General features: G+C 41.2%; 1 protein-coding gene across 2 annotated transcripts in view; it reads left to right on the plus strand.

Annotated features, from left to right (window-relative positions):
- Nucleotides 1-3,273: 3,273 nt before the first annotated feature.
- HTR2C (5-hydroxytryptamine receptor 2C) overlaps nucleotides 3,274-21,973 on the plus strand; it is a 63,774-nt gene continuing 45,074 nt past the window's right edge. For both annotated transcript variants that reach the window (XM_027902642.1, XM_027902641.1), the window contains exon 1: nucleotides 3,274-3,480. The gene's annotated coding sequence lies outside the window, so the exon portion shown is untranslated. The remainder of the gene's footprint in view (nucleotides 3,481-21,973) is intronic.

Consider the following 21,973-nt stretch of genomic DNA (forward strand, 5'->3'; position numbering starts at 1 on the left):
AAAGGTGTCTGATACAGTGTCTGGGTTGTGGTCAAAAGGCAACTAGTCTATGCAGGCACACTTTCAAAGGTTAGAAGGAACAATCTGAGAGTGAACTACGAGAGAAGAAGACTGTGAGATTTATAATCTTTGAAGTTAATTCTTTTCTGGTTTCTTCTTTAACCACTGCATTGTCCCCATTTGTGTCCAACACTTAGTGACTATTATTAAACAACCACAGTCTATTTTTAGTTGCTGGTTTTCTGATTAAATACCTGTAACGATTTTGTTCTCAGCCCTGGACTTTAGACATCTAATTTGTTGCTATCCAGGGTCTTCCATCTTTTTTTCCTCCTCAGCCATGTCATGATGGTGGACTTTGGCTGTGTTGCTGTAGGGTTGGGAGTGCTGGGAAGGCTCTTCCCTCCTGCAGAGGAAGCAGGCAAATGATTTTACCATCTCCAGTCACGCACAGGAGCTGCCTGGTGTGTTCAGTTTGCTGGGAATGTGCTCTGAGGAGGATGGGATACCCTTTGGTTTTCTTGCTTTTCTTTAGGGGAGCCCATGGGTATGATTCAGATATTGTAACCCTCATGCAAGGAATAAATATTTGTCTTAAATAGGATTGGAACTTACTTGTTTTAAAAGAAGAGTGTGAAGTCAGCACAGGTGGCTTTTCTTCCACAGAAGTCTCTGTGAGGCTCCTCCATCATACCCAGAAGAAATCCAGTGGGCTCAGAGTTTTGCCTGTGGAAGGGAGTCCTGAAGAAACTGGAATTAAAATAGAAATTTAAAAAAGAAAAAGAAAAAAAAAAAAAAAGAGTAAACCACTCTTCTGTGTCTCAGTCATGGTGGTTCAAAATTGAGTTATCAAATTTTTGGTAGGTTTTTTTGGTTCTTGAAAGATAATTCTGAGTAGTTGTGTAGCAGCATCAACTACAGTGCTAAACTCAGATTGTAATACACTGAGAAATACATGAATAATGGCACAGAATCTGAAATGCCCGAACATCATCCTGCTACCACACCGGCTTTAAACATTTACACTTTTCAGAGGAACAGCAACTTAATTCTTAATTAAAATCACTGAGCAAATGCAGATTATATTTAATTTAAATATTTATAGAATTTGTTTAAGCTTTCAAAATAGATTAGACGTCAGACAGCAAAACCGCTAACATCTGAATGATAATTTTACTTCTGAGCCCAATTAAGAAACTAGTCAGGAGCAGAGCTAATAAATTGCTGTGTTTGAGGAAATACTTTAACAACGTTGTGTGTACAGAGGGCCTTTAAAAATTAGTCCTCTAAAGTAAAAGGGAGAGCTGGGAAAATTTTGCTGCCTCTGATACTATTTTAAAATCTTGCACCGTCTCTTTGCTTTCTGGGAGTTGCAGAAGCTTCCTAGTACCCTAAGTACAACTGCACAAAGAGTGGAGTGAACCAAAGACAGTGAATCAAAACATACCAACGTGCTAATCCACTTGATTTTTGCAATGCTAAATGTGTTAAATTAAAGCACGTGGTTATTCCAGTTGATTATAATTAGTCAACACATATAAAGTTAAGCATGAGTGTCAGCGTTATCAGAGTAGAAGTATAAACATCGTATAAAGAAAAATTTCATGATTTTAAGGATATGTCTCTCAGTAAAAAAGTTACTTGCATTAAAATATTCCCCCCATCAGTACTGGTTTGGTAACCCAGTATGTCCTTTGGCACAGCATTTTCTCAAATGTGGCTCAGCCACAGTACCAAAGTGCTGAGACTTTTTTGGGGACCAGTTCAAAGTCTTGGGTTCTCATTCCTGTTCTCCCCTAAGCCAGTTTTCTTCCTGTTTTCTTCCTGTTTTGGTTTTTTTTTTTTTCCATTTTCAGAAACACCTTCTTTATTGCATTTATCTGTCACATGCCTAAATGGGATCAGATCCCACAAGCTTTAGGATGATTTAATGGAACTTGTAGGCTTAACTTTGCAAAAACGTTCACACTGCCCAAATAACCTGATATCTGTGAAATCTTTCAGGATTGAGTTTGAACCTTCTGGAAATCTGTCTGGCAGACTCACATTTTCCAGTGTGGCAAAAAGTGCTCCTGAGATTAAAAGGCTCTTTGTGTCTTTCATACAGATGTGACAGCAGCACTTCTTAACTTGCCTTACAGTCTTGGTTTTTACTCTGTATTATGAAGTCTATAAGAGCTGCAAGATCTTTTCTGATTTTCCTTTATAATGCTGCTAAACGTGGTGTGAATTGTTTCAGATTGTGTTTCCCATCTATTTGTACACTGCTGTTTAAGCTGGAGCATAGCATGTGTTTAATTTTTTTCTTGGCCTCATTACATTTCATCCCTTGCTTTGCTGCATCATCTGTCTCGTTAGTCCATAAATCTGATCTATTCTAATCACTGCAAGTTCTCTGTTTCCCCTAGCTGTGTGTCACCAGCAACACTAGTCACTTTGGAAATTGCTTTCCTGAAAGGTCATTTTACAAAAGAGAGAGGAGGAGGAGGAGGCACTGTGCAGGGCTGCTGCACAAAGCTGGGGGCTGCAGGAATGCCAGTGAACATGCCCGTGAACTCCTCTCCTCATAGGCTGTCACCTGCTGAGATGATCACCAAGGGGAGTGCCTTGGGCTTCAAACAACTAGCACGGGGAAGTCTTCATTGGGGTTTGTGATCTGTATGCAGCATAAATACTGTGGGGTGGCCTGGTAAGGGACAAGTTACAAGCTGGAACCCAGAGAAGAAATTCAGCTATAAAGCAGGCTAAATGAAGAAGTAGAGTGAAGGAGAGTGGTGTGAGTTCTTGCTGATGCTTGTGTGATAAAAGCTGCTTGCATTTGAAGATGTCAATTATGGGCAATTTTTCCCTTGGTGGTGTGAGGTTTGAATTGCTCAGAATGGTGTTTAATGATAAAATACCAAAAGCAGAACAAGCTCTGAGTAAACCACAGCTGACCAAGCCTTCTGATTAATAGGATTTCATCTGATGGACTATTTTAATGAAGGTGCTTCAAACATCCTGTGCAAAAGCCGCAGATGTTTAAATTTGAAGGATAAACATTGTTCCTCATTCATCTCTCTCTCTCTCCATCTCTTTCTCTTCCCCAAAGGTGTCTTCCTGTGTGAGTCTCCTCCCCAGTGAGCAGTTCAGCTCACAGCCATCCACGAGTGTGGGGTGCTTTGAGAAGAGCCCACTGAAGGCCTGATAGGAAGTCCCTGAGTCACAGACCCAGCAAACCTCACCATAAACCAGCTCCTCACCACACACTGGTCTCGAATCTCCCTTGGGGCTGAACTTTGCTGCTTCCTGCTGTGCTGCCTGGAGCCTTTCCCACGTTAACAAAGGCTGATGGAAACCTGTGTCTAGGGGGTTTCTATCCCCCGTGGCCTCTCCCTGCGCCGGTCCCTGCCCACGGCGCGACATCACCACGCACCAGATGCGCAGGCGGCTGCCAAGAGCTTCCCTCCCTGAGCACAGGTGCTCTCTTTCAAGAAAAAAGTAAGTGTTGGTCAGTACATGCTGGGAGAATGTGTTACTGTATGTTCAAATAAAGAAAATGCTGCTCCTTAGGGGCAAGCAAGGACAGGGCGGTCAAGAAATCTGGCAGTGCCTGGGTTGGGAAAGTGCCACTGCCAGCCCACTGACCTTAATTTGCCTCCCAGATGAGGGGAGATGTGGTGAACCCAAGATTCTCTTTAGGAAGGTTTCTTTGGTTTAAAATGCTTTGTTAGCAAATACTGATTCTGACTTCTTCTGACTTTTAACTAGCCTCAGTTCACCTCTGGCTTTATTTTAAATTCAAAGGTACTTTACCCAAGGTGTTATCATCAGCCAAGCCACTACCCAGAGTGGTTTAGTGTTCATCTGTCTCACTTCTTTGCTGTCCAAGAGGAATCTCAGGGGACTAAAGCTCTGAACCAAGTGGCTTCAGGCAATTCATCTGGAAAACAGAGCCACTTAGGCTTTTGTAAAGAAAATAATTTAGTAATCAGTGCAAGAGACTTGTCTCTAAGCCAACCCATTTGGAAAAATTGCCAGTATAGTAACTACAAACATTTTATGACAATAATATTGATGATGTCTTTCCATTATTGCCAGAATTTCTTCTTCCCTGCAACCACAGAACTGAACTGGTTTTACATCATCTTCCGTGATCCTGCATGAGAAATGCTTTGTAATTTGAGATTGATGCTGCAGAGCTGGACATTGAGCAGAGACATTTTCCTGAGCATTTCCCTGCTGACCAATGCAGAGGAGACCATTGGGAAGTGGGGAAGGCATTGCTGCCATTCTGCTGTCAGATGTGCCAGTTCAGGGCATTTTCACCCAAACACAGAGGTTTCTCAGTCTCTTGTACAATATCAGTAGGTCGATGTTTCTGTGCATTCTGCTCATTGCATATATATTGTGACTCTTAAAACTTTTATATAATCCCAGACTTCAGGCCCTTATGTTACAGTTTTTCCTTTATTTATTTATTTATTTATTTATTTATTTATTTATTTGAATTTTTAGCTTTGCTTTTGTTTTGATTTATCCATGGTTTATAATATTTTGAAAGTATAAATATTAGGGTAAGAACAAAGTTCCTGTACCTGTACTGGTGAGATACTCATTGCTCTCCAGCAACAGTTACATCTTATTTAGGGCAAACTTTTGCAGGGGTTTGCTCTCCTGACTTTTTTTTGCTTTGGGCCATGTGGGAAAGATGTGGGGCAAAAGCTTCCTCTACAAAGTGGGAGCAGGGGGACAAGTAACGTGGGCTCTAGCATTTCAAGCTCAGGGAATCTCCAGGCACCACTTTTCCCTGTAGTTCCCAGCAAGGCAGTCCAGGCTCAGCACACGTATCAAATCTACTTTTAGTTTTGCCAGCTTGGTTTCATGTGGTAAAGGTTACTGCTTGGTTAAATTAAATAAGTAGAAAAATACAAGAAGGAGCAGAAGTGATGTGACCGGAGGCACAGAAGCCTTTAAAGTGCCTTTCACTGGCTTGATTACATTTCTGGCAACTATTTTCAGTGTTGTTTTTGAGCAGTGTTAGTGAGGAGGAAACAGAAAGAAAACAACTCTAAATTGATGTGCCCTGAAGGCTCATCCAGAAGACTTTCACTGTCTTCATAAAAGCTCCTGCACACTTAATCTAAAAATTAGAGCAAAATGGTTTATATCTCCTTCTCATAGTCTTGCCTTTTAGCCTCTTGCTTTTTAATGTACTACCCTTGTCCCTTAAAATTCAGAGAAGAGTTTTGGAGTTTACATACTATAAAACCGGTAGGTACCAACCTTGAAGGATGTTTTGAGCAGCACTGTAGCAGAAAGACACAATCTGCACACAAGGTCAAGGCCCCAGGAGGGTCTCACTGGAGGGCTGGAGACTTGTGAAGCCCCAGCAGCACATCCTGCTCTGATAGGTGGGAATGATTTCCCAGAATTTGACTAAGAATTCATGAGAAAATAAATAACTTTCGGGTGGAGAAACAAAAAAGCTTTAACATCATCAACCCTTTATTTGTTGTGAGTTTTTAACAGTGAAGAATTGTAACTATTTTCATAAAAAATCCCTGGTTGCTGTCTAGCAGTAAAAACATTGTGAAGAACCACCCAGGTAGCTTCTGGGGGAAGCATTTCTCTCTTTGGCAGCTGCAGTGGAATTGCTTTGTGCTTTTCTTAGGAGAGAGAAAGGCCCCCCCCGTACCTACCAGCATGCTCCATATGATCACCTACAGGATTTACCATCTGCCCTGCTCGTCCCCTGGTGGGTGGGAGGTGAGGATGTCCTGCTGTCAGTGCTCAGAGACCGAGAGGAGGGGAAACCACCTCCAGTTGGATTTTATAAAAAGCTACTTGTTTCCGAAAGTGCCAGCAGATTTAAATTACTGCTGCTGTTGTCAACAAGTTCCCCCTGCATATTCTGTAATGATTAAGGTCCTTGGAGGTTGTGGATCACTTATGTTTCTCAGCGTAGCTACAGATTGTGAACATAAGGGTTGCATCAAGCAATTTAAATAATTAATTGAAAGGCAGAGGTTCTTCTCCTTCTGTGTACTTTGCGTAGGAAAATTCCTGCTGACTCCACGTTTCTCGCTGCTGAAGAAGATAACCTGGTCAGGTAGCTCAGCGTTAACTCCAAAACTTGCCAGTTTTTTCACCTGACATAAAGTTGCACTCAGAAACAGCTCCTGTCTTGCTACCAGTGCCAGAGCCAGAGAGTTTGATGACTTAATCAGTGTGTTATTCTATCAGGAACCATCCGTGGATTCGAATCAGATGTAGGATGATGATTTTTGTAATGAAAAAAAAAAAAGTTAATTTTCTGAAATTCAAAACATTCCCATCATAAAACAGCCTATGACCTGTTCCTGATTTGCTCTGAAGCCAAGACTAAGCAGGTGGTGCACCTAGTCTGGAATTGCAGGGAAGTGACTTTGCTCTTATTATTTGCAGCAAATTTTCTTAGAACCTGATGGCTAAAAAAAAATCAGGACAGCTTTTTTTTTTTTTTTTTTTGTAGTAAATGTTAAAACTCTATCCTTATTTCTTTGTAGTTTATTCTTCATTATGTCATTGCTTTCTGTACAGACTGAACCATGCAGGAGATGTTTGGGGTTCACCTTCCAAAAATCTGAGAGTTAAACTTAAGTGCCAAAACCTTAGACAGACCTGGGTAATACGAACAAACCATAGTGTTTTCTGATCACTTCTAGTTAGGGCTCCTTATTTTTATCCTAAAAAAGAAAAAAAGGAAAATGTAAAGAAATATATAATCTTGGACTTCTCTAAAGGAAATGCAGCTGAAGAAATATCTATATGGAAAGTGGTTGGGGAAACTTCTTGCAGTCTCACAACTTTGGAAATATAAGGAGCAGGACAATAATCTGCAAAAAATAGGTCCAGTCTTTATGCTTTGCTGAAGTGATGCTGAAAACTTTTAGCTGATATTGTGAGTCATTCATTAAACCCCGAGGGGAAACAATGGACACTTGGAGGCTTTAGGGTGGTTTTTTTTTGTGCAACAAAAGGGATTAGTGCAAGGAAAAACTACGAAATGGCTGATTTTAAGACTTCAGGGAATCTGGGCAGTGCTCTACTTTGTCAAAGAGCAGATCCAAGCTATGATAAGTCCATTACCAGAGAAATCACATCTTTGTGACGTGTACCTGGCTCAGTAAATGCTGCCTGAAACACAGTCAGAGCCCATTACCCTCCCTTGACTGGTGTCTGTGCTCAGCAGTGCGGATGGGTACCTTCTCTCTTGTCTTTTGGAGAGTTTATGGGTTGCAGAACAGCTCTTTCATGGCCAGTGAAAGCAGATGAGCTAAATATTCAGCAGTGATTTTTTTTGTACTGACAGTAGTGCCTGGAACTGGGCTACTGAGTTGCAGGTTTGTTTTGTGCCCTTCCTGTGTTCCAACTCCCTTCTGATAGTGAGGCCAAGTCAATCAGAGCATCAAGAGGGTTCAGGCTGCCAATGTGCCCAGTATTGACAGAGCTTTGTTTTCTAAAAAGAGGGGAAAGTATGAGTCCTTCTGCTCCATTACAGGGAGCAGAGATGTGCTTGTTTACTTTTTTCCCCCTGGAATTAAATTTCATCGAAACTCTTTACTGCTGCATTGAATTAAAAGCTTCTTCTCCCTGTATTTTTATAATATTGCAGGAAGCCATCATCTGGTGACTTCCAAAAGAGACTTTTCATCCAAATTTAGCTTTTGCTGTTCTTGATTCTAGCTAGTATTAAACACTTCGATATGTCCAGTATATTCAGGGGTTTTGGGCAATATAGAAATGTAGATTTAATATTATCGACCTTTGATTTGAGAGAGCATTAGATATTGCAGTTTTGTGTTGGTGTTTTGTTTTGTTTTGATTTGTTTTGGTTTTCAAAATTTCAGTTGCAACAAAGTGGAAGTCAGCTTTTCATTTTATATGACCCTTTATTACCTGGGCTGCCATCTAACCTTGTTCTCTGTGATTTTCTATTGTTGTAATTCCATCGCACTTGGAGTATGTGGGACCAAACCCAAGACTGTTGTGCTTATCCTGAAGACCTTGAGAGCAATCTTGCTTTTCATGTCTCAGAGGTTAACGCTTGGTTTTGAATCTTGACCTGTGTGTACAATTTAAGTACTAATTTAGCTACTACACTGCTCTAAAGCTTCAGCATTAATCAGGAGATAAGCAGTAATCCTGCCTTTCAAAAACTTTTGTAAGTTTACAGAATTACAGAGCAGGGAAATTTCTTGATCTTATTAACAAGGAAAACAAGAAGCTCAAAGCTGACCCAAAAGCAGTGTTGTTGCCTTGTTTGGTTCCAGGCTCTGCTCATGGAGTACTGCCTCAGTTTGCAAGCAAGGACACGAAATGCACCTCATTTACAACAGCAGATTTGCCCCAGTCTCTGCTGGGAAGACTTAGACAGTCACATTTCTTCTCTCCTTTAGTTTCTCCCCAGTATCTTCCTAACTAAGAGTCCCCAATTACATCCTAATTGGCTTATTTCTTTTAATTGACCATCTCTTCTTCTCAGTGGCAGCCAATGCTGACCTGCCTTCTCTGCTGGAGATCCATATTACTGTAGCTCTTCTGAGACAAGCTGCTAAAAAAAGAAAGGAAGAAATTCTCATTTATCTGAGTGATGGATAAACAGGATTTTAAACGCTGCAATTTGCTTCACAACTCCCTGTAATGATCAGGAGGGGGCACCTACCTATTTTCTCAAGTTTAGCAATTCTAGCATATCCTGTGTGAGCAGGGATGCAACAACTGTTCCTAACATCTACTTTTCCGTGCTTGTTTTAACACTTCACGGATAGTCAAATCAGTAATTGTAACTGCAATATGTGATTATCACCTGTGATTATGCAGCAGAGGTCGCCTGAGGATGTGTTTTAAGCTAAAGCCAGGGTATGCAAGCTGGATCTTGAGAGGTGTTTCCTTCAGCTCGCTGCTTAGCAGACCTTTCCAGAGGCTTTTCCTGGTTTATTCTTAGCTTCTCCTGACACCCACAAATGACTGCAGAAAGATGGGTTATCTGCATTGCACAACAACTGTCAGCAAACAGGACTCCTTCGCTTCCTTGGGCCAAAAACAGCAGCAAAAAGGCTGACCCTCACCTGGTTTTGTTGCGAGTGATGGTGCTGACTCATGGTGATCTGTGCACTTGTGGGGGATTCTTCCATAAAAGCAGCAATGTATTAAGAGTAGATGTCATCAGAGAAAAGGAGCTTCAGCTACTGTGGGTTATTTCTGTCCGTTTGGCAATCTGCTCTCATCCTCAGTTAAACACCGTGTCGCCCTTGTGCTCCAGCATATCCATTGCTGCTCAAAACTGGTATGAAATAAATACTGCTGTGTTAAGGGGGAGGTGTGACCACACAGTAACACTTAGGTGTTTATGGAGATGACCACTGCAACCTATTCTTAAGTACATGGATTTTATAACTGGTGCTTTGTACAGCCTAAAGAGGCTGGGAACATACCCTCTCCCTGGGTTTGGGAGAGACTTTTTGACTGAGTGTCTTCAGTGTTCATGCCCTGCCATTTCCACATGGTAGGAGGAGACATTAGGAGATCCTGCTTCATGCCAAAGCAGCTGGCATCTGCAAAAGGCATGACATGAGAAAGCAGCTTGTTGTTACAATGGGAAAGCAGTAAAGGTCTTGTCTTCAGACCTGGTAAAATGTCTTTAGCTTGGCACTGTGAAAATAGGAGGTGATATCTGCAGTGGTTTTCACACAGTTGTTTTGGCTTTTTGGCAGAAAAAAGTCCTGGGGGGCCCGAACCAGCTCAAGGATGTTGTTGCTATGGCCTGGTCAGTGGCTCATAGAGACCATCACAGACCAGAGATTTGGATGAAAACATGCCAGTGAAATTGCAGCTACTTATGTAACTATCCATCACTCACCACCATTCTTTGGCTCTCTGGCAGGCCAGTGATGCTTCTGTATGAAAATCTGTGTTGCTATTGTTGTATTTTAGTAGGAAGTAAAATAGGACTCCTGGACTCGGGACAGACAACTTCCTATGACATTTGTCATAAGAAGGACACCTGTAATGGAAGTAAAGAGTGCTCAGTACTTAAAGATATGTTTAATATCCTGCCCAGTGACCTTTTTAAGAGATCTGAGAGTGCTAATGCACAGGGTAGTCTGTGAAAGGATATATACTTTTAATCAGCTTCCCAATAGTAAGATAATAAAAGCAATAATCCTTTTAGGATTCTGCTTCTATGATCTCTATCTCTATTTTCCAAGGTCAGTAAGCGGAAGGGAAGATAAAGGAAGATAAGCTTCCAAGGAGCTGAACAGTAGAGAAGTGAAAAACATCACACCCACCAGATTGTTCTGCTTCCAACTCACGGTGAGGGAGTCAAACCGTGTTGAGAACAGACTGAACGGTTTCGCAGGGCACTGGTCACAACAGATTTCCAGGGTAGCATGAGCTTCATCTTGTGGTCCCAAGCATCTTTTGACACATTCAGACTGAGAATTTGGAGTTTTTCTTTTATCAGGAGACCAAACTATTTGGCCTGGGGGAAAGAAATTATTTTTAGAGTTGGCAGGTCTGTCTTGGTTTGGCTTCAGTGAGTGTGTTCAGTATCTTTAAAACCACAACAGAAAATGTCCCACCTACCCCCCAAAAACTATCACCCTCCCAAATCTATTATCCACACTGCATGTGAAAAAAACCTACTGTTGGTGAAATGTTTAACATTATAGGATGTATGCAGTAGTAAAATATGCCATTTAAATGTCCAAAGTTGCTTCTGTTCTCAGCTGTGGTGAACTCCACCCCTTAGTACTCCAAATCTGTTCTTCCCTGACTTCATTAAACTCTGTGTACAAGAACAAAACCCCACTGTTTGCATATTAAACAGCACAATATTGAGTTGTCCATCTCTTGTGAGCTCTTGGCACTAGAGTGTCTCTGCTGGGTCAGTCCATGGGTCCATCCAGCCAAATATGCTTTTTCCAACAGAGAGCAGTAAAAGGTGCCCAGGGAGGACTGGTGAGCCAAGGGCAAGCACACAGCCCTTGCCCCTGTAGCATCCTGGGCTCCAGCAATTTCTGCTAAGTGGCTTCTTAAGCCAGATCTGGGATTATCCCGTTTAAATAGTCCCAAATGGCTTTTTCCCCCCCTCCCCCTCATTATTTTGTTTTAATTGCTTTTTGAACTCATCTAAAATGACGAGGGCACAGGGGAGGGCAGCAGGTGATTAGGGGACTTCTCCTGTGAAGAAAGGCTGAGATAGATGGGCCTGGGATGATGAGAGGAGACCTTATCAATGCACACAGGACTCCCCGTGGTGGACAGGGTGTGCAGGAGGACAGCATTGTACCATGCATGTTGTGTGTGTGCACAGGTGATGGAGAAATGAAGAGCAGTGGTAATGGGTTACGGACAGCAGAATTAAGCGGTGCTTTCTCATACCAAAAGAAACCTTGGGATCTAATCAGAGCTTCTCATGTCACATAAACCATAAAATTGAATCCCTCGTGATTCCAACCTGGAAGCTTTTTTTCTTTGAAGTGCTGGCCATGCACCTTTTCTCTTTATAACATTACTGTGTTAAAGCCCAGTTCCAATGCATACTGTGGCATGGTAATGACTTCTTTTGTATGTGTACTGTGCTGTGAACATCTGAGCCAAACTGTTGACAGTCTTAATGTGTTTTGGAGCAAATGCATTTCCTGAGGTACGATGTGTTCCACCTTATCCTTTAGTTAATATATTGATTCTTCTGCCTCAGGCAGAGGTACTTAGGCTCACGTCTCTTGGTTGTTGCTTTTAATTTGAATTCAGTTATGAGCGTTGAAGAAACGGTCTCAGACGTTACAATTGCTTTAAATTCACCACAGAAATGGTCCATGAGCCATCAGATTTTTTTTCAGTCACTCACATGGCTGAAATTCAGGCCTCTAGCTTAGACTGTGCCAGGGAGCTGTAGACAATATCTTTCCACATCTGCTGCGTTGGACAGCAGTTATATCCAAGTTACATAGGAGTTGCATAAGATGGGTTGAGCTCCTCTGCTCATTTAGCTGATGGGTGTTTAGCTGCTTTTAAAAGGAAGGGTCCTGCTCTGGTTTCCCTACCCTTCCTTCACTCGTGTCTGTATGTTCACAGCACTTCTCTTGCATTAATTCTTGCCTTCAGTAGGCCAATTAGTGAACTATTCCAAATCGTTAATTAGCTGGGATATTTTCCAGCTTGAGGAGGAAAAAAAAAAAAAAAAAAAAAAAAAAAAAAAAAAAAAAAAAAAAAAAAAAAAAAAAAAAAAAAAAAAAAAAAAAAAAAAAAAAAGGGACAAAAAAGGAAAAAAGCTGGTGAGCTGATAAAACTCACTTCCAAGCGCTGAATTTCAGGCATGATGAATAGCCAGTCCAAAACATGCCCAAAGCCATGTTTTCCCTCATGTATCTGATGGAACAGCACTGAAGCATGAAAGTCCTGTGAAATAAAGTCCCAACTATCTTAATTTTATCATCTCCCTCTATTTTCTGTCTTTCTGTTACTGCTTCTAGCCTGACAAGCAGAGTGGTTATCAAAGAGCTCCAGTTTGATAGAAGGGTGTGCTTTGCTCTCAGGGCTGAGCTAAAAGCATGAAAACTTTGAGTGTGCACAGTCCAGGCTTTCTGGAGGGAGAGTCCAGGGATGAACCCAGCTGGGGTACATTGTTTGCTCTACTGCTTCTCTCAGATTTTACTTCCAAGATAGTAGGTCTTGATTTATCTACTTGTAAATTGAACATAAGTGTGTTTACGTGTCATACAGACACCGTGGGACTGAAAGGCTGTCTGAGAACCTGAGATAATAGAGAAGCTGTGTAAGCACTTGTAATGAAGGAGTCCTGATAAATTAGCTGTCAGGCTTCCTGTACAATTTTTTTCCTGTGAAGATATACCAATATATTGATGTCATAAGGGTACTTTGAAATATAGTCAGGTGAACTAGTTCCTGTTTCTCTCTGTATCCGACACAATCTGGTTTCTAAGAGGTAAAACCAAAGGAAAGCCAGGCTGGGGTGTTCTCCATTTTGCTCTTTCTTCCCCAACCAGTCTGACAGCTTGAATGGCTCCTGCCACTGGCCAGGTGTGTAAGTAGAAAGTTGGCAGTACAGTCACAGGACACCTTCAAGCCTGGCCTAAACCAGGATGATGTGGAGCTGAGCTGATTAGCCATGATGATTTACAGCAATGACCAACTGATTGGTGAACATCTGGGTAAAATCTGAATTTTGGGGAAGGCAGTTCGCCCTGTGACACTTCCCTGGTTTTGCTTATGATTGAAACAGAGTGGCCTTTTATTTGTAGGTGAAGCAGTTTTGGCTGCCCTCTGACAGCTTCTCACAAGGATGCTGGGACTTGACACAAGCATGAATCAATTGGCTTCTCAGAAAAATTCTGAGAACTGGCTCTCTGCCACTCTGCCTGGAAATGGGACAAAAGTAATGTCATTGCTCCATTCTCTTTCACTTTGCTGAAATTTTTTTTTTTTTGTAGCCAAAATCCTCAGGCTAGAAAAACAATCCACAAAACAAACAAACAAACAAAAAAACCACAGCGGTGTGTTTTTGTTGTCAACAGTGACGGGATTTAGGGTGACTGAAAAACCCAAAGTTGGGCTTGCTTGATGAACTGAAGCGGAGAAATATGGATTGAACAGACAAGTGCTGATCTGCAAAGAGCAAGCAGTGTGATTTTTGCCTCAGGAAGAAATGATGCTGGGGTGTGAGTGATGCACAGCAGGGCAGCAAAAGGCTGGAGACTCCTGAACTCATGGCACAACCAGAAGGTTCTTAAGTCTGCCTTTCCACATGTGGAAGATAGGAAAATGTAAGGACAGATGACAGATCCATCAGGAGTCACTTGGGAAAACGCTCTGTTATGGTTTCAAGGCTGGGAGAGCACCTGTGGACAGGGGATGTTATTATCTGTTCACAGGGGAGGATAATTTACTTTCAAAAGTGCAAACACACTTAAAAAAAAAACAAACCAGTGTTTAACTTTCTCAGGATCTAACTAAGGAAGTGTGTGCAATCAGCAGGCCCCTTCCTGGAGCTGGTGTGACACGTAGTGCAGTGTCCCACCTGCTGGGCTCTAACACCAGGGCTGTGACATTCCCATCTCCAGAGCAAACCTCTGGCATGTGCATCTTTCAGCACCTTAAATTTCGTCTCGTTTGTTGACCAGATCAGTATGTTCACGTTTCACAGCATTTTTGAAGACATAGAATCAGGCTGGTTTCAGTATTAACTCCAGAATGTTTAAATGTGTTTGTGGGATTTTGCAGGGTCTCTTATACTCAATAATACAATTCACTTTTTCCGTTCTTGTTTAATTAATTTTGGATTAAAAGGATATGTCTAGAATTAAGCATGTTCTTGCCAGTTTAATATCACTTATTAATAGTATATCTGGACCATGAACAGAGATGGAAATTTACTACATTAGTTACTTTTAGGCAGCTTAACATTTTTAACAGAGAAAAATCTGCCTTATGTAACCAAGTCTATAATTCTAAATGAAACTCATTTAGCTGATCTGATAAATAATTAGAGAAATTGGAAATTAGATAAATGCTGATTCATTAGCATCTGGTTTTAGAATGTGATTGTAAGGAAATATGAATGGAAAGAGGATGCTGGAAGTTTATCTGTTGGTAAAGTAATATTTATAGAGGATTAAAGTAGTTTATTTAAGATTTAAGATGGCCTTAGCTGACAGTATTTGATTTTTTCCCACAGCAAAACAGTGCTAAAGATTTCTGTTGTTATAAAATGAAAGTGAAGGTCATCAAAACTCCTGTGAGGATCACGAACATACTGAATAAATTTAGAAATAATAAATCTATCTAATGGATCATTCTCTGGATTTCCATCTGGGGTTTTAGGGATTGTGGCGCAGAACTGGTGGGAGCAGGACGTGGCAAATTAACTGAAACACGGCAAAATCTGAAGGACAAGCTTATCCCACCCACTGCAGACAGGAAGCCTTAAAACTGAGCATTAATTTCTCTCCATTTGTTATCTCCAGTACAACACACACTGTGGCTGTGTGGCTGTTTGAGAGGAGCTGTTGTTGGGTGGTGCTGCACTTCTTCCACCTGCAGGACTTTCTTTGGCTTGTTTTGTGGACAACTGGCTGCCTGTGAAGAATTGGCTTCTGATCCTCATCCCTAATTCTGAAAATATATGAAATGTTTTCTTCATCTTACCCTTCCATGGAGCAGAATTGCCTTAAGACTAAGGTTTGCATCTGTGAATGACAGGACCCACGAGACAGTGTGCCTGGTGGGGTCAGTTTGTGCTGTGGAAATATCTGGGAATCTTACACGAAGCACCAGAGGCAGTCCTATTGCTTCAATGATTTAAAAAAAAGTTTTGTGTCTGCAAGAGGCTGTTACTCCCTGCCAACCATCACCTCTGCTGTACCCCTAGAAGGTTTCACCTGCACAGTGGTTAATCTGTTGTCCGACACGTGTTTTGGTGAGCAAGCAGGGTTTGTGTGCACGTGGAAGAACTGAGCTTTAGGTGCCAAAATAAGCTTTGGACAAGCTGAGATGATTGCACTGGATTCCAGGAGTCTCTGAGCCCAAACTGGAGGTGAGGGATTGCAAGAAAATGAGCTGAGAACTCAGAAAGGCGTCCTGAAAGTCCTTGGGAATGGTGTCAGAGATACCATTGACTGAAGATCTCTGAGAAGCCACTTTCAGCTCTTGCTCATGGTGTTTGCATAAGTTACAGATGGCTGAATTTTTTGTCCTCTGCTTTGTATCAGAACACAATGAGTAGTTTCCTCAGTCTGTAGTGAGACAGTGAGCTGTCATTGCAGTGATTCATTACCTCACTATTGTTCTCTAAACAATTTGTCAGCTGAAACCCAATTTTTAGAAAATGCCCAGTATGTTCAGAGTATGGGAAAAATACTCAGTAACACAATGATCCCTGTGGATAAGCAGAGGTTGTTTTCAGGGCCACAGGTAGTATATTTTGGAAATGGTCAGTTCTATAAATATATGGGTAAAATTCAGAAGTACTGCAAAGAAAACTAACAAATAATAAATGCCCAAGTGTTCAGTTGGCCCCCAAATGGCTCCTTAATCTGTGTGAACAAATGTTTATGAGCAGAATTAGCCCACTTGGCTATACAATCTGTGCACTGTGTACTTGCTGTCATTTGCAGTAAATATGCACAAACCCTCTCTATTAGAGCATCATGGATACAAACCCAAGCCTTGGCTCTACAGAGTGGGGATGCAGGGTGTAGCTTGGTGCAAAGGCCAAACTTTGGACTAGTTCTTAAAAAGATGAGCCAACAACTGAACTACAGAGCTGTGCTCAAGTTCCACACTTCTGGTTTTGAAAAGCAAAAGTCACAGAAGGACAATTCAGCTTTCTCCTGCAGGTACCTACTTACTTCTTCAGCACCCCAGTGCAAATGTTTGGGAAAACCCAGGCTGAGCACACTTATAAGGGTTTTCTTTCTTTTACTGGTCCTCTTAAGAGTAAATAGATATCATAATATACTTTTAAAAACCCTCTGACAGAAATCTTTTTTTTTTTTTTTTGCCTTTCTTACAAGGTGGGTGGCCTTTATCCTGTTTTTCACCATGCTCGAGAAAAAATACTCACAAAATTTCAGAAATCTGAAACAATGTGGGTTGTCGTTTTGCTGCTTCCTACCTGCTTCCGTCCTCTCTGAAAACTGAGACAGAGATTAAAAAAAAAAAAAACAAACCACGTTTTCAAAATTCAGAAGAAATCCAGCTTGGATTTATGCCTAGTACAAGGGTAAAAGGGTTGCACGTTTTCTAACTAGGATTGTCATTTTCTAGTATACAGTGCTGCAGTTGACTCGCTTCACATAAAAGGAATGTAATTCACTTTATTTTGTAGGTACAGAAAAGGGGCCCTACCAGGTCATGATTTTCTGCTGGTGATTCACACACAAGTCGGTCCCTTGGCTGCGTGTTCTCGAGGATGATCTTTCTGTAACAGAGAAAAATCTCAATTATTGCTTTCAGCAGAGGTTAAACAAGCTGCCATCTTGAGCAGCTTGGAGGCAATAAACTGTGCTGAACTGAGCTCAGCTACAGGCACACATCCTACGCAAGGCTCTGGCCCTGGATGTGCACAAACTGTGAGCTGTATTCTTTACGCTCCAGGGACTGGTAAGTTAAGAAACATTTCTCTTTGTACAAAAACTTTGTGAGTGATACATGCCAAAATGACACATGGATTGTCACGTATCAGGGCTTCAGCATGTTCTGTTTGCCAGGGAAAGCATCTGTTTCAGTTGGATCGACAGCCAGTGCACCTTGGGCACCGGGGCGTGCAATCCCGGTGCTGCCCCAGAATTAGGCTCAAAGGAAGGCAGCCCAAAATCAGTGCGAGTTAAATAAACTTTTGGGAAGTTCTGAGGACTCTTAGTTGAACCATAACTAATAGCAGCACATTGGGGGGAAAAAAAAAAATTATCAGGTAATTATTAGAGAACAATAACATTGTTAGGCTGATTGGGCTGTGCACCAAGGGGCTGTCAATCACGGCTGTTATGAAAAGGAGAGCATTTAGAGGCTGTCAATCATACCTGTTTGTAAAAGGCGAAGGACTTCAAGAATTGTTATGCCTGAATTTACCAAATGCAGAAATAACAAAAGCACCAGAGTTTCATGCAGACTGATATTACAGTTTATGTAGAAGCTCTTGCGTAAATTTGTGCCTTTATTCGTCTGAAAATATCTTGTGACACTGGGAACTTGGAAAGGTTTATTTTTCAGCTAGCTCCTTTATAGCACTGATTTTTAAATTTTTATTTTTTTTTTAGGGCTGCTTAAGTGTGTCATATCTGGTAACAAAAAGTAACTTTTGTTATATTCCTTTGCTGTGAATCAAAAATGTTCGAGTCAGTATCCAAATAGAAGAGAGCTGGTGCTTGGAGCCCTTTAGTTTCCTGAGGAGTTTCACACATTGCTGCATACCTAAAACACTGCAGCAAGTACCAGCTGGAGAATTTAAAAGGATTCAGGAGGTATTCACCAAGAAATGCTATGGGAAATGGTCCCAGTGAGATTGGAAAAAAGAAAACATGGAAGTTTGTGTCTTCATTTTTGACAGGGTTGAACGCACATCCTCACCTGATTTAAACCAAAGTAGTAGTTAGTTGTTCAAGAAAGTTGCTTATTGTGTTTGGGTTTCTTTCCCTTTCCCTTTCCTTTTTATTTCTTTTTACTTTTTGTTTGTTTGTTTTAATTTGAATTGTAGAGCTTTTGTGAGAAAATTGCTTCCTGATGATATATTTCGGCATGTGAAAAACTATACTGTGTATCACCCCACTGTGTCCAGGATCTGTAAGTCATCACATTTTACAACTCAGGCCAGCTGCAAGTGTGTGTCTGCCTGTTCAGTGTTTATAACACTGCTTGAAAACCTGCTTCTTACTGAATAAATCATGGGTTCCTACTACTTTGAAAGGTTTCCATCAAGGGATCGGTATAGTTTGGTTTTATCTCAGAACACCTAGTGCTTTCAGCAGATTTCTCTCTGCTCTGGGCCCTGCAGGAGCCCCAGCATGAATAACCGTGGCTTTAAGCCCTACCCAGGTGTGATTTTGTTGTTGTTGTTGTTTCTTCTCATATTGGGAGCTTCGCTTTACCACACACAGTGCTGATACCTTCCACCCTTGCCAGCAGTTATTACTGCAGCAATGGCCTCAATGTCCTGTTTTATTTTGGCACTTTTATTAACCACTGTGGGACTGAAGGAGGAAAAGGGCAAAAGAAGTCACCGCTCATGGCTTGACTGTCCTAAACAGAGGTAGAAAGGAAAGGGGATAACCTGCCCAAAGCCATGCAGTGAGCTGATGGCAGACCCAGAGGTAAAAACTACATCTCCGTGGCACTCAGAGGAGTTTCTGAGGTGCAGGTGGCCCACACCACCTCCCTGGTGACGTGCCCGTGGACCGCAGCGATGAGCATCCTCTTGCCAAAGCAGTAGCTGCACTCACACAATGGGTAGTTAACTCAGTGAATTATTAATGCAAATGTTAATAATTAAACTCGAGTGGTTAATGAGTTTCTAGAGAAAAGATCAAATTACACTCTTCAGATGTGGAGTTAGAATTTTGCCTAATTAGAAGAAATATGTTTTTCCCGTGAGGGGCAGTTGCTGGAGTGACAGTTTGGAGACTGTTGTGACAGCATTTGCAGAGATGGGTGCCAGCCAAAGAACAGAGCTTTTTTAGTATCTCTGATAGCATAGTAGTTTCTTTCGAAGGCATAATTATGTTGCATTCTTCGCACAGTTCATTAGGAAAAGAAAAGCAAAGAACTTGTATTCCATGTGGTCGATGTTCACACGTTTTTCTCTTAGCATGATAGAAGTTGTTGGATCCAGAGAGTAACACGGTGTGTCTCCCTTTCACTGCTCGCCCAAAACTAGCACTAAGTTTAAAAGGGCTCTTCCAGCCCACATCTGTTATTCAGGAGTCCATCTTTTTTCTTTCCTTTTTTTTTTTTTTTTTTTAACTGTGAGAAATCTCAGAATGTGTAAAAATGTGAAAAGACTTCTGTAAAATGAAAATCTCGACAAGAAAGGAGTTTGTGTCAACCTGGGTGATTTCATCACCTTGAAATCTTTATTTATGTATAATTTTTTTCCTGCTACTTTGTCTAATATAAAAGCAAAAAAAGTCATTCCAAACTTCAGGATTATTTTTGTTTTCAAACTGTAAAATTGAAATTTTCCCAATCTTTTTCCTGGGTACTCTCTGTTGAGAAATGCATGAAAACCATTTCCCGGCAAAAAAGTTTCCATGTTGAGTTAACACATTTTTTTTTGGCAAGAAAAAAAAAAAAGTCTTGTGGAACTATTCCAAACCAACTCTTGTAATAATTATTCTCTTCATTACATCCTCCCATTTGCAAGCAAAACAAGTAAACAGGATTGCTACAGAGCCAGAATTCATCAGATGTGTCAAGATAAAGCAGATTCAGTTTCTTTGAGCATATGTAAGGCAGTCCTTGTGGCATGAGAGCATATGAGAGAATAAACAACCTTTACTAGTCATTAAACAGACGTAGCAGAACAGAACTATTTAATATTTTCAGAGGTTAGCATTTACTGAACCTCTGGTTTAGTCCCTTTATTTGAGAAGACCCAGTAAATATGTGCCAATAACTATAGCAGCACAGCCCAGAGAACTGGTTCTAAGTGACTTAACTCCTCTTTTTTCTGTTCAGTGGGCACCTTGAACCGCTCTGGTACGGTGGGAAGTTAGTTCCATACCCAAGGACATCCAAGCCTTGGTGTGGAGGCTGTTGAGCAGCGATGCCTGATCTCCTCAGGTGGCAAGAAGGGTATTTTTAATGTCAGAAGGAGCAAGGGTCTCCCCCAATGGCTTGGGCACTCATTAGCCTTAGTTTCTGCATTTTGAAGAACTCCAAATTCTGCAGGTGATAAAGACACAGAAAGCTGAAGTCAAACATAATAACTACTAAGTAACTACTAATAAAATTAGTCATAAACACACCCTTATAGAGGTGCCTTTTATCTGCAGATTTCTGGCTTGTTTCTCTAGAGTGAAATTGTCCTAATTTGGGCATATCAGGCCTGAAGTCTTTTCAAACATATGTTCTCCTCTGTGGTGGTGGGAGGATTGGGATGGGCAGGAGTGGGGGATTTGTGGGGCTACCCTCCAGAGGCAAATATAGGTGCAGCTGGCACCCAGCACAACACAGCCCATGCCAGGGCCCAGAGGAATTATTTCCAAAAGCTGTTCCTTTACTGACTCCTGTTTTATGAAACCTTCTGAACCTGTGAGATATACTGCGGGGATTTTATGAGGTAATTTAAAAAAAAAAAAAAAAAAGGAAAGAAAAACAACCCTTCTTGCAATTCTCTGTTGGTTTATTCACACTTGTAGAAGCTTTTTTTCGTCTGCCTAGGGCAAAAGGAAACTTTTCCTGCTGCAGAAGCTGAAGAACTCACCAAAACTAAATATAATCCCCCAGATTTTGTAGAGGAACACGATGTGGGTCTGTCTAGCTGGTTGGCAGTGCTGCTTCAACCTTTTCAGGCAATTTGCAGCGTCCTCTTTGCAACTGAGGATACTCCTCCAGCATTCAGGAAAACACAGTGGAGATGTCCCCCTTGTTAGATGTATTTTCTGTCTGTAACTCTAAGCTATGAACTGTGAAGATAAATCATAGCAGCTGTGTCACATTTGTTTTGGAAAGAACCTGGTGTTACCCCAGGATACAGCTGTCACTGGGAAAAGGAATGGTGGAAGGTGCTATTTTCAGTCACATAGGAAGATGGTGTCAGCTCTGAGTTCTTCCCAAACCCTTTGCCAGGTAGGAGGATCCTTACATGGATAACAGGGATTTGTGGCAGAGATTGTGATAAGGAAAATGACCAAAACACAGAAGTCTATTTTTATTCTCTTTCCTTTCTTTTTTGTTTGTTTGTTTGGTTGGTTTGTTTTGTTTTTGTTTTGTTCTTTTGGATACTTTTTTTTTTTAGAAAAAGAAATTATTATTAAGTTATTTATTACTGAAAAATGGATCTAGATTGAGGTGATGCCAGGATTATATATATATATTTGCATATATATTTATATATGGACAGAAAAGTTTATTACCTTCCAACCTGAGCTGGATGGTGGTAAATTGGGAAAAAAGCCCTTGGTTTTACGTGGCAAGGAATTCTGGTAGGGCAGGCAGGGTCTGTTCTTAGATCACACAAAACAATGCAGAGCTTGGTAAGCTGTGGAAAATCTCAAAAGCACACACACACACACAAATCTCATTTAATAATGGATATCCTGGCAGGAGCAATGGAGGAATTCAGGAATTCCCTGATGGTTTGTTGTTATCACTGTATCAGCTCTGCAAGTGAGGCATGTTGAAGCATGGGGGAAGAGAGGAAGATGGTTAAGTGCACAGCTGTTGTTACTCACAAATCAGGCTAAAGCTCATAAAAAATCAGCACACC

The sequence above is a fragment of the Empidonax traillii genome, unplaced genomic scaffold (assembly GCF_003031625.1).
Source record: "Empidonax traillii isolate 1590-97213 ecotype Southwest subspecies unplaced genomic scaffold, ASM303162v1 scaffold898:size721216, whole genome shotgun sequence".
Classification (NCBI taxonomy): Eukaryota; Metazoa; Chordata; class Aves; order Passeriformes; family Tyrannidae; genus Empidonax; species Empidonax traillii.